Genomic DNA, 12995 nt, shown 5'->3' with positions numbered 1-12995 from the left:
TGCAAGTCAGGAGTTTGCGGAAGAGCCGAGCGTCTGCTGCGCCGCACCAAACCACGCCATCAGGAGGATCCCGCCGCGGTCTGGAGGGGAAGGCACGCATGCCCTGGAGGCTGGAGCTGGTGAGTGCGTGCAGTCGTCGGTGGGCAACGGGCGGGTCGCGGCTCCCGCCTCCCAGTCAGCAGCAGACATCACATTTCCCTCCCGGGCGGCCAATGCAGTCTATTGAGTCTGAGTGGCTGACTGCAGCAAGTACACGCACCGTACAGCATGTGAGGGGGTGACGCGCACCACCCCCTTCCCCCGCCAGCACACATTATAACCGCGCACCCCTCTCCCCCACCGGCGTACATGTCCACTGCACCTCCACCCCCACACATTGTCACTGCGCACAGCTCTTCCCTGCCGGCACACATGTCCACCGCACACCCTCTCCACCCCTGCCGACACATTATCACCGCACAATCCCCCCCACCTGCCAGCACCCGCAACAACCAGCCCTGGATAACAGCAGCAATGGAGGCAGAGCATGATCAGGACTGGTACTAATTCCGGTAGGAGAGTCCTTCTCTTCAGTGCCCAACAGTGCTGCATTATTATATTAGATGTGTCCCCCTAAGATTGTATACAAAGGACCCCTGTATAGTGTCAGTGTGTGTGTATGGACCCCTGTATAGTGTGTGTGTGTGTGTGTGTGTGTGTGTGTGTGTGTGTGTGTGTGTGTGTGTGTGTGTGTGTGTGTATGGACCAACCCCTGTATAGTGCCAGTGTGTGTGTGTGTATGGATCCCTGTATAGTGTCAGTGTGTGTGTGTGTATGGACCCCTGTATAGTGTCTGTGTGTGTGTGTGTGTGTGTGTGTGTGTGTGTGTGTGTGTGTGTGTGTGTGTGTGTTAGCTTGCTTCACTTAGACTTTCATGCCTGCCTTGAAAACGGTGCTTGGAGCACCGAAACGTCGGCCTTGTATAGGCAATTTGTAATCCTTTACATGCTTCAGTAAAAAAATCTTTATTTGGATTTGAGTGCCGCAGTCCCTTTGTCTGCTATTCACCCTCTTCACTGAAGGCACCTACAAGTTACTGTTCCAGCACGGAGTGACGGTTCGTATGTTCATTATATATATATATATATATATATATATATATATTCTCTCTCTCTTTATCTCTCTCTCTCTTTAAAATACACCCTCTACTTTAAAAGTGCAGGATCATTGGAAGTTGAGGGGGCCCCAGAGATATCAGTGTACCGGGCCCCAAAATTTCTGTTGCTGGCCCTGAGTACAGTCACCCCAGCCAAACAGCGTGGCACCTGTAGCCTCCGCTCAGTGACCCAAGCATTCCTTGCCACCACTCACCCCTGCTCAGTGCCGGCTCCCTGTTGCTGCCCACTCAGTGTCTGCCAGGACGGCTTATGCGCCGGCACCCGTCCCTGCTGTTACTCCTCCATAGTGCTGCCACCTCTGCTGCTCCTCTTCTTTCTGCGGTGGGCTGCTACCCGCCGACGGCTGCTTGAATGTGTGCCGCCTGTGACCCACTTGCCCCTGATGCTGCCCTACCGTCGACGCTGGTGTTCCTGCTCATGTTCTGGCTGCTTCTCCAGCTTTGAGAACCCACAGGATCTCTTGGCCGGGTGAGTGCCTATATTAGGGTAAAGGTGAAAAAATAACCTGGGGCACAGCAAGCTAAGCTTTGGATAAGGGTAATGGTATAATATTTAGTTTGTTTAAACAAAGTGTCTGTTAGTACAGGTAACAAATATGGCGTAGAAATAGTACATTTAAAAGAAATAAAAATCAAAGTCAAAATAAAATAAAAACAGTAAAAACAGTTTTTGGTACCACTGTGTCAAATAAATAATGTACAATGTAAAAGTACAGTATACAAACAGTTTTGCAGCCCATAAAGATTCGTTTTGAAATGGAGAGAGCAGCATAGGTAGTTAGTGGTGACTGATGGTCCTGCTCCGTCCTAATATGTTAATGCAGAGAGTAATACTAATATGGGCACTTACAACTACCCGGCGGGGGTTAGCAGCCCAAGTTCATAATGCAATAGTTCAGTGGATCCTTTTGTCTGCTATCACAGTGTAGCAATAACGTTAGCAAGACGCTATCGCTACACTGCAGGAGTCACCTGTGTAACAACATCATTGCGTCTGGGAAGAGATGCCACTTAAACCAAATTCACACAGATGGATAGAGACAAAAGTATCCAGTGAACTATTGCATTATGAACATGGGCTGCTAACCCCCGGCGGATAGATGTACAGGTAAGTGCCCATATTAGTATTACTCTGCATTAACATATTAAGAGCAGGACCATCAGTCACCACTTACTATGCTGCTCTCTCCATTTAAAAACTAATCTTTATGGACTGCAAAACTGCTTGTATACTGTACTTTTACATTGTACATTATTTATTTGAGACTGTGGTACCAAAAACTGTTTTTATGGTTTTTATTTTATTTAGACTTTGATTTTTATTTCTTTTTTATATGTATTTACATGTTACACTTTTAAGTGTACTTTTTCTACGCCATATCTGTTACCTGTACTAAAAGACACTTCATTTACACAAACTATAAATATTATACCATTTTTTTTCTTTATATACTATGCTGGGTGGCTCTTATAATGGCTGGCCACTCCTCTCCGGTAAGGTGGCCACACCCCTTCCAGCATATGGCAACGCCCCTTAGTGGGCCCATATGATTGCATTTCCCTGGTGGGCCCTTCATGCCCCAGTCCGACCCTGGCAGCCAAGCATCTGACTAGCCTTCCTCATTGCTTTCTTACATTGCTTACCTGCCTTTAAGTCATCTGAAATAGTGACTCCTAGATTCCTTTCCTCCTCAATAGATTCTAATATAATGCCATTAATACTGTATTTAGCGTTTGGCTTTTTGAGACCCAAGTGCATGATTTTGCATTATTTGGCATTAAACTGTAATTGCCACACTCTTGATTATTCCTCTAGTCTACCTAGATCCTCAGTCATTTGTTTTACCAATCCTGGTGAGTCTAGACTGTTGCATACCTTTGTGTCATCTGCAAAAAGGCATACTTTCCCTTTAATGCCATTTGCAATGTCACCAATAACAATATTAAAAGGCACTGATCCAAGTACAGATCCCTGGAGTACTCCACTGGTAACATTTCCCTCCTGTAAATGCACTCCATTTACTACAACTCTCTGTTTTCTATTCTGCAACCAAGATCTTATTCATTCAACAATCTTAGTATCCAATCCCAAACTTCCAAGTTTATTTAGCAGTCTGCGATGTGGAACAGTGTCAAAAGCCTTACTAAAGTCTAGATTAACTATATCCATGACTCCACCTTTATCCATCACTTTAGTCACACAGTCAAAAAAGTCAATAAGGTTTGTTTGACATGATCTCTCCCCAGTTAATCCATGCTGTTTAGGATCATGTAAATTGCTGGATTTTAGATAATCTACAACTCTTCCTTTTAAGAGTGTTTCCATCAATTTCCCTACTTCTGAAGTAAGACTCACTGGTCTGTAGTTGTTTGCCTCTTCCTTACTTCCACTTTTGTGCAGTGGGACTATGGGGGTCATTCCGACCCGTTCGCACGCAGCGGTTTGTTGCTGCAGTGCAAACGAGTCTGGAATGCACATATACAGTGTGCACACTGCGCACGCGCATCATTGCCCGACGACAGGGGTCGCCGGGTTACGGTGCGGATTATGAAGAAAGCAGTCGCAGTGGCGGCCGCAAGAAGATTGACAGAAAGAAGGCATTCCTGGGCGTCACCAAACCGTTGGCAGCCATTTTCAGGGAGTGGTGGAGAAAACGCAGGCATGGTTAGAAAAACGGAGGTTGGATGTCTGACGTCAAAGCCGGGACCTGCATCGCTGGAGCTGTCGCACAGGGTAAGTAGATCTAGGGCTAGTCTTCTTTTACACAAAACTTTTTAGCTTAGCAGGGCTGCACAAGCGTTCACAGCCCTGCTAAGCTAAAATACACTCCCCGATAGGCGTGGACTAGTTGATCGCACCAGCAGCAAAAACTTGTTGGCTGCAATCAACTCGGAATGACCACCTATGATCGCTCTTTTCCAGTCCTCTGGAATTACTCCTGTAGATAATGACTGGTTGAATAATTCTGTTAATGGTGATACCAGCTCCCATTTAAACTGTTTTAGTATTCTTGGATGTAGCCCATCTAGATCCATAGATTTGTCAACTTTCAGCTTTGAGAGTTCTGTTAGGACCTTCTCCTCTGTAAATGTACTTGTTTCATTTTCCTGAATATTCCTGCAACTTAACTGTAGCCCCTTCCCCTCTCTTTCAGTAGTGAATACTGAGCAAAAATAATTATTAAGATGATCTGCTATTACATTGTCTCCCTCAACAACACTCCCAGTCTCTGTCTTTAGTTTTATTATCCGCCTTTTGTTTTGTTTTTCTCCTCTCGCTTATATACCTAAAAAAGTTTTGCCTCCTTTACCCACTGACTGGGCCATTTTCTCCTCAGCTTGTGCGTTTGCACTTCTGATTACCTTCTTAAGGCCCATATAGATGGGCCGATGCAGGAAGAGATGTGTGCTGAGCGAACCGCTCAGCACAGCGCGATCTGTGCTGAGCGTGCGGGGGGAGACGGGCGGCCGCTCACTTCACCCAGCGGGTGAAGTGAGCGACCCGCTAGATTGGCCTGCATGCAGGCCAATCTAGCAGCAGCGATAGCGATGTGCAGGGCAGCGCATCGCTATCACTGAGGGGGCTACACACGGAGCGATCATGCTGATATTCTAAGCAATCTAGTCAGATTGCTTAGAACATCGCTCCGTGAGTACCCCCCTTTAGTTTCCTTCTGTCTAAAGGCCCATATAGACGGGCCGATGCAGGAAGAGATGTGTGGGTGAAGTGAGCGACCCGCTAGATTGGCCTGCATGCAGGCCAATCAAGCAGCAGCGATAGCGATGTGCAGGGCTGTGCATCACTATCGCTGAGGGGGCTATACCGGAGCGATCATGCTGATATTCTAAGCAATCTAGTCAGATTACTTAGAATATCGCTCCGTGAGTACCCCCCTTAACAAAATATATCTCTTTGTCCTCATTATTTTGTGTCTGCTTATATTTCCTAAAATACATCTTTTTTGCTTTCACAATACTAGCCACTTCTTTCGCAAACCACACTGGCTTCCTGTTCCTTGTGTTTTTCCTAACACTTTTGATACAAAGGTCTGTTGCCTTTAATATTGTACTTTTTAATGTTTCCCACCTCTCCTGCACTGCTTCCAAATTCCTCCACTCTGCCAAAGAACCACTTACACATTTTCCCATTCCTACAAAATCAGCCTTTCTAAAATCTAACATCTTTGTTTTTGTATGTGATGAGTCAGTCTCTGTCTTTATGCTGAACCATACTGCTTGATGATCACTGGATCCCAAGTTTTCACCCACTTTTACATCCGAAATTCTGTATCCATTTGTAAGTATTAAGTCTAATATTGCATCTTTCCGAGTGGGCTCCCCCACCAATTGGTGAAGGGATGCTCCCTGCAGGGAATTAAAAATGTCCTTACTTCTAGTGGAACGAGCAACAGACACCTCACAGTGTACATCAGGAAGAATAAAGTCTCCCATGATTATTACCTCTCATTTTAATGCCATTTTAGTTATGTCCTGCAATTCTTGCCCAAAAAAGCATAAATACTACCTTAATACAAAGTATTAAAGAAAAAACTGAGGCCCTTTGGGTGTCCATAGAAACAGAGGAGAAGTCAATTGTCATGATATACAGGCCATTGGAAAACAAGAAATTGGAAACCGCACTGGTATAGTAGGTGTATATGTATAATGATAATTATCTGTATTGACTGATAATTGAATTTAAGGTTCAAATCCTCATTTTGGGAAGCAGATACATAAGATAACGCACTCCTTATGTTTATGTATCAGAAAGCTGCCCATCAGTGGTGCTCCCCCGAGTCAGTTATTCTCAATGTAAACATAGAAAAAAAGAAGACTCTTGTTGGGAAGCACTCATATACAGATAATGTTATATGACTAGATGTCACAATAGCTAACTAAAATGCAATACTTTAATAATTCTCATTAAAATGAATTATTGAGGAGTTCAATGATCGCCAATATTTGTTAAGTAGTAACAATGCGAAAATATAGAAAGTAATATATAAATTGCAAGGTGCAAATACCTAATATGGGCCGAAATGGGTATATCTGTGATTTTGTTGACAATCGCACTCCAACTGTAGGACAACCTGTGATCAAAAAATTGCTCATTCAGTGTGTATATATATGACCATCATTTAAAAACTGCTATATATCCCAAATGGGAATTTGATCCTAGCAGATGGTTGAATCATAGGTCATAACCGAGATGTAAGACGATGCTCTATATTAGTGACAAGTGGGTGGCAAATATTTGCAGTACCTGGGTGTTCCTTGGTGGTCTCCCATCCAAGTACTTAACCCGGCCCTCCACTGCTTGGCTTCCAAGATCAGATGAGATTGGGTATCTCCAGCGGGGTATGACCGCAGACCTTATGCTCACCCTTGTCACACTGTGTCCTAATTGGGCACAGATAAGAGCCGATTTGCGTTATTATGTGAGCCACAGGTATCGAAACAGCTGATTTGATGTGGAAATAAGATATCAATTTTTTTTTTATCACAGATGATAACATATAACAAAAGATTCAGATACCCATCTAAAACGGTTTAAGCAGTCGCAGTACAAGTAGAAAAAACATCTATGACAGTCAATTATCACCAGCAAGTGAATAAGTGCTATTCTAAGTGTGGTCTATATTTCTATCAAAACAGCGGATGTAGATACATCTACTAATCTTTGGACCCTGTCAAACACACAAACGCCTTTCTCTTTTGCACTGCAGAAATCCATAGTTATCTCAATACCAGCTGACGATATATATACATCATATGGAATATACTCTGTGTCAATTTATTATTTTCCTATTGCTTGAAAATAATTTATGATTGGTCATTTGAGCTGAAGGTTTCACTGCTTATGTTATTTAATCCATAATTTGCACAATCCATAGTGTATTCTTATACATTCATTTGTGTTATGGAGACCAAATTTGGAGGTTTCCCTCTTTGCACAGTTAAAATAATATTATGATTTAAAAATATTATTACCTGATATATATATGAAATAACTGTGCAGCATAGATGTTTTTTCTACTTGTACTGCGACTGCTTAAACCGTTTTAGATGGGTATCTGAATCTTTTGTTATATGTTATCATCTGTGATAAAAAAAAAATTGATATCTTATTTCCACATCAAATCAGCTGTTTCGATACCTGTGGCTCACATAATAACGCAAATCGGCTCTTATCTGTGCCCAATTAGGACACAGTGTGACAAGGGTGAGCATAAGGTCTGCGGTCATACCCCGCTGGAGATACCCAATCTCATCTGATCTTGGAAGCCAAGCAGTGGAGGGCCGGGTTAAGTACTTGGATGGGAGACCACCAAGGAACACCCAGGTACTGCAAATATTTGCCACCCACTTGTCACTAATATAGAGCATCGTCTTACATCTCGGTTATGACCTATGATTCAACCATCTGCTAGGATCAAATTCCCATTTGGGATATATAGCAGTTTTTAAATGATGGTTATATATATATACACTGAATGAGCAATTTTTTGATCACAGGTTGTCCTACAGTTGGAGTGCGATTGTCAACAAAATCACAGATATACCCATTTCGGCCTATATTAGGTATTTGCACCTTGCAATTTATATATTACTTTCTATATTTTCGCATTGTCACTACTTAACAAATATTGGCGATCATTGAACTCCTCAATAATTCATTTTAATGAGAATTATTAAAGTATTGCATTTTAGTTAGCTATTGTGACATCTAGTCATATAACATTATCTGTATATGAGTGCTTCCCAACAAGAGTCTTCTTTTTTTCTTTTTTTCTATGTTTACATTGAGAATAACTGACTCGGGGGAGCACCACTGATGGGCAGCTTTCTGATACATAAACATAAGGAGTGCGTTACCTTATGTATCTGCTTCCCAAAATGAGGATTTGAACCTTAAATTCAATTATCAGTCAATACAGATAATTATCATTATACATATACACCTACTATACCAGTGCGGTTTCCAATTTCTTGTTTTCCAATGGCCTGTATATCATGACAATTGACTTCTCCTCTGTTTCTATGGACACCCAAAGGGCCTCAGTTTTTTCTTTAATACTTTGTATTAAGGTAGTATTTATGCTTTTTTTGACATACATTGGTACCCCTCCTCCGATTCTTCCCATTCTGTCCTTCCTAATTAAAGTCTATCCCGGCATAGCTATGTCTCAGTCATGATTTTTGTTGCACCATGACTCTGTAATTGCCACAATACCTAGATCATACCTTGGAAGTGATGTTGTGCTGAGAGATGTTGCAGGGGGAGATGATGGTGTACTAGAAGAGATGTTGCAGGGGAAGATGATGGTGTACTGAGAGACGTTGCAAGGGGAGATCATGGTGTACTGACTTACCTCTGGCGGGTGCTCCTGTGGGTTACCATCCTGCTGGTTGGTGCGGCTGCGGCGGCAGGGTGCTGCTGGCGGCGGGTCCTTCTGGCCGGATGAGGCGCTGCCAAGGGCTGGGGGCCAAGGGTCTGGAGAGCCGGGCGCTGCGGTGGGGATCGATGCGGTAAGGTCCTCTAGTGGTGAGACAGTATAGTGTGTCAGAGACAGAAGCTGGCTAAAGCTGTCTGCTAACAGCTAAGTATGTCTCCTGTGCTGGGGGTAGCCATGTTGGAGACCAGAGTATTACCAATGAAGTTCCCAATCTGTGTATGTTATGCACACCAGTGCCAGCAGGAATGTACTGGTGTCTGAACGGAGAGGGATGCAAAACAAATGAACTCACAGACAGACTGGGGAATTGTTATGATTCCTGTACTCCAGACCGGAGGAGATCTTATGGCAGGGATCTGAGTACAGGAAAATAAGCTGGTTGTGGGAGCTGGATAGCCTAGTAACCCCTGGCGCCCTAACTCCGTTGTCTCGCCCGTGTTATCAGAAATCCCCTGCGAGACTATGGTTGCTTGAGCCCATGGCAGCCGCGTTTGAAGGGCGGATTATATCTGCCCAACCCCGATGCCCCCGCAGGTCTTAATGGGAGACAAGGGGAAGTCCGAGACAGGGTGATAACAAGGGGCCCTCTGACTAAGCAACCAGGCCAGGGGTTACAAGCTAACTAACTAAATCAAAAGGTATGTGCGGACTAGCCGCCAGGAAAAAGGACAACCAAGGATCCACTGATCCGACACTCCTATCCGGCACCGCCGGACACCAGAGTGGATCTGTGGAAGCGGAATCCTCCGCAAAGCTCCAGAACACAATTAAACAAAATAATAAACTGAAGCGGACAAGCCGCAACACACGGCTGCGCCGCGACTCACGAACACCACCAGATGTTAAAGGTGCTCGGTCAGACTCCAGGAACAGATGGTAACTTCCGAGTACAGGATCTCTGAGGACAGGAACAACCGAAAAGACCGGGATTGGGAACTCTCTGCAGCAGACACAGGCAAACAGGAAGCTATCACCGGCGTCTGTAAGAAGTCCTGAGGGTGCTTTTATTCAGGCACCCTCCAATCAGGATCCAGACAGGACAATCAAATAGAAATGCCGTGCAGCTTGCATGCTGCACGGCCAGCACATAATCAGGGTAATGAGAATAGACCCAGCAACGGGGAACGCGGCTGAACGTGGCGTCCCCGTTGCTAAGGTCAGAGCGGCTCCGTGCGCCCGGCGTCTTAGCGTTGCCAGGGAGCCGGCGGCTGAACGCGCACGGCGTCCCTGGTTGCTAGGCGCCGGGCCGCACGGCCGAGCGGACCCCGGCGCCTAACAGTACCCCCCCCTTGAGGAGGGGTCAAGGAACCCCTAAAGCCAGGTTTCCGAGGAAATTCCCGAAAAAATGCCCTTTTGAGCTTTGGGGCATGAAGGTCTTCATCCAGGACCCACGACCTTTCCTCTGGCCCATAACCTCTCCAATGCACCAAAAAATAAAGCCGACCCCGGGACAACTTGGAATCGAGAACCTTCTCAACCAAGAACTCTTGCTGACCCTGTACATTAACTGGTGATCTCCCCTGAGATTTTTTACGAGGAAATCTGCTGGACGAAACATATGGTTTAAGCAATGAGCAATGGAAGGTATTTCCGATCCGTAAAGTTTTTGGTAAACGTAACCGGAAAGCAACTGGATTGACTTTTTTGATAATGAGAAATGGTCCAATATATCTAGGACCCAATCTGGCTGAGGTTTGTCGAAGTTTGATGTTGCGAGTCGACAACCACACCCTGTCTCCTACTTTAAAAGTGCACGGCCGCCGGAGCCTGTCAGAAAAAAATTTTTCCCGGAAAGCTGCTTTTCTGAGAGCCAGGTGCACTTTTTTCCAAATAAGTTTAAGATGAGAGGTCAGGGCCAGAGAGGAGACAGAGGAATGTTGAAAAAATGAATTAGCTCTGGGGTGGAAACCAAAAACTGCAAAAAATGGAGACACATTGGTGGAGGAATGACAGGCATTATTATAAGCAAACTCCGCCAATGGAAGAAACTCAGACCAGTCATTTTGGAGTTTGGCCGAGTACAAACGCAAATATTGTTTTAGAGATTGGTTAACTCGCTCAGTCTGTCCATTGGATTGTGGATGATAGCCGGAGGTTAATGATAATTTCATCTTTAATGAAGCACAAAAAGACTTCCAAAATTGCGCAATGAATTGTGGACCCCTGTCAGAAACAATATCAGTGGGTAACCCATGGAGTCTGAAAACATGACGGAGGAACAAGACTGCCAATCCCTGGGCAGATGGCAATCGGGGAAGAGCAATAAAATGGGCCATCTTGCTAAAACGGTCCACTACCACCCATATGACTCGGCATCCGGCTGACAGAGGGAGATCCACCACAAAATCCATGGAGATATGCGACCATGGCCTAAGAGGAACTTTCAAGGGCATAAGTTGACCAATAGGCAAAGAACGGGGAACTTTATGCTGTGCACAGACCTGACACGAAAAAACAAACTCTTTAATGTCTTTGGAAAGACCAGGCCACCATACTGAGCGGGATACTAATTCCAAAGTCTTAGCGATTCCCGGATGCCCTGCAACTTTGCTATCATGAAATTCCGCCAAAACAGTTGCTCTCAAAAACTCAGGAACAAAAAGACGACTAGCAGGAGTATTTCCCGGAGCTTGATGTTGAAGCAGCTTTAATTGGGAAAATACATCCTGTGTGAGACCTGCCTGAATGACTGAAGGCGGAAGTATGGGAGTAACAGGACTGTTGTCTTGAACCGGAAGGAAACTGCGTGACAGGGCATCTGCCTTGGTATTCTTGGAACCTGGTCTGAAGGTGATAATGAATTTGAAACGAGTAAAAAATAAAGCCCAACGAGCCTGTCGGGCATTCAGTCGTTTAGCCGATTCAATGTATTGAAGATTTTTGTGATCAGTCAAAACTGAAATGGTGTGGGTAGCTCCTTCAAGCCAATGTCTCCACTCCTCAAAAGCCCATTTAATAGCCAGCAATTCCCGGTTACCAACATCGTAGTTGGATTCTGCAGATGAGAATTTCCTGGACATAAAGGCACAAGGATGTAACTCAAGGGAATCTGGATCCTTCTGAGAAAGGATAGCCCCTACTCCAACCTCCGAGGCATCCACCTCAATAATGAAAGGTAATTCTGGGTTGGGATGTCTAAGGACAGGGGCTGAGACAAAGGCTTGTTTTAAGGCCTGAAAAGATAACTCCGCTTCACATGACCAATTGGTAGGATCTGCTCCCTTCTTAGTAAGTGCCACAATGGGAGCAACTAGGTCAGAGAAAGAGTGAATAAATCTTCTATAGTAGTTTGCAAACCCTAAAAAGCGCTGAATTGCTTTTAAATTGGTGGGTTGCGCCCAACTAAGGATGGCTTGGAGCTTTTTTGGTTCCATTCGGAATCCCCGAGGGGAAATAATGTACCCTAAAAAGGATACTTCCGTGACATGAAATTCACACTTCTCCAGCTTGGCATATAAGTGATTTTCACGTAATCTCTTTAGCACCTGACGCACCTGGGTAACATGTTGTTCCACGGAGTCAGAATATATCAAAATATCGTCTAAATAGACCACGACGAATCTTCCCAGAAACTCACGGAGCACATCATTAATGAGATCCTGGAAAACTGCCGGAGCGTTAGATAGGCCGAATGGCATGACCAGATACTCATAGTGGCCCGACTGAGTACTAAATGCCGTTTTCCACTCATCCCCTGACCTGATTCTGATGAGGTTATATGCTCCTCTAAGATCAATCTTAGAAAAAATGACAGCCGAACGTAGCTGATCAAAGAGGACAGAGATCAGCGGCAGAGGGTAAGTATTCTTTACTGAGATTTTATTCAAAGCTCTAAAGTCAATGCAGGGTCTGAGTGAACCATCCTTCTTCTCTACGAAGAAGAAACCTGCACTTAAAGGGGATTTAGATGGCCTGATAAACCCTTTCCCAAGGCTTTCTTTCACATACTCATTCATGGCCACAGTTTCAGGACCAGACAATGCATATAACCTTCCTTTAGGCAACGTGGCACCAGGAATTAACTCAATGGCACAATCATAAGGCCTATGGGGAGGCAAAATATCCGCATTGCCCTTGGAAAACACATCAACAAAATTTCCTGGTATTCCCCAGGAATATGTGCGGAACTGGCGGCAGCTACTCGGATAGGAAGCGTAATACATTCTTTATCACAGATGGTACCCCATTGTAGGATCTCCCCAGACTGCCAATCAATGACGGGATTATGAAAGGCCAGCCAAGGATGACCCAGAACCACAGGAACTGCTGGACAATGGGTAAGGAAAAACTCAATTTTTTCAGAATGCAGAGCTCCCACCGAGAGCAAAACAGGAGGTGTACATAGAGAAATAACCCCATTGGATAAAGGACTCCCATCTAAA

The 12995-nt window shown here is 44.7% G+C and overlaps 2 pseudogenes; one reads left to right on the top strand and one right to left on the bottom strand.

Annotated features, from left to right (window-relative positions):
• Positions 1-6407: 6407 nt before the first annotated feature.
• On the bottom strand, positions 6408-6528 carry LOC134895634 (5S ribosomal RNA; annotated as a pseudogene).
• An 862-nt stretch (positions 6529-7390) lies between these two features.
• On the top strand, positions 7391-7511 carry LOC134895633 (5S ribosomal RNA; annotated as a pseudogene).
• The last annotated feature ends 5484 nt before the right edge of the window (positions 7512-12995 follow it).

The sequence above is a fragment of the Pseudophryne corroboree genome, chromosome 3 (genome assembly GCF_028390025.1).
Source record: "Pseudophryne corroboree isolate aPseCor3 chromosome 3, aPseCor3.hap2, whole genome shotgun sequence".
Lineage (NCBI taxonomy): Eukaryota > Metazoa > Chordata > Amphibia > Anura > Myobatrachidae > Pseudophryne > Pseudophryne corroboree.
The sequence above is the reverse complement of the archived record's forward strand: the minus strand, read 5'-3'. Positions and strand labels throughout refer to the sequence as shown.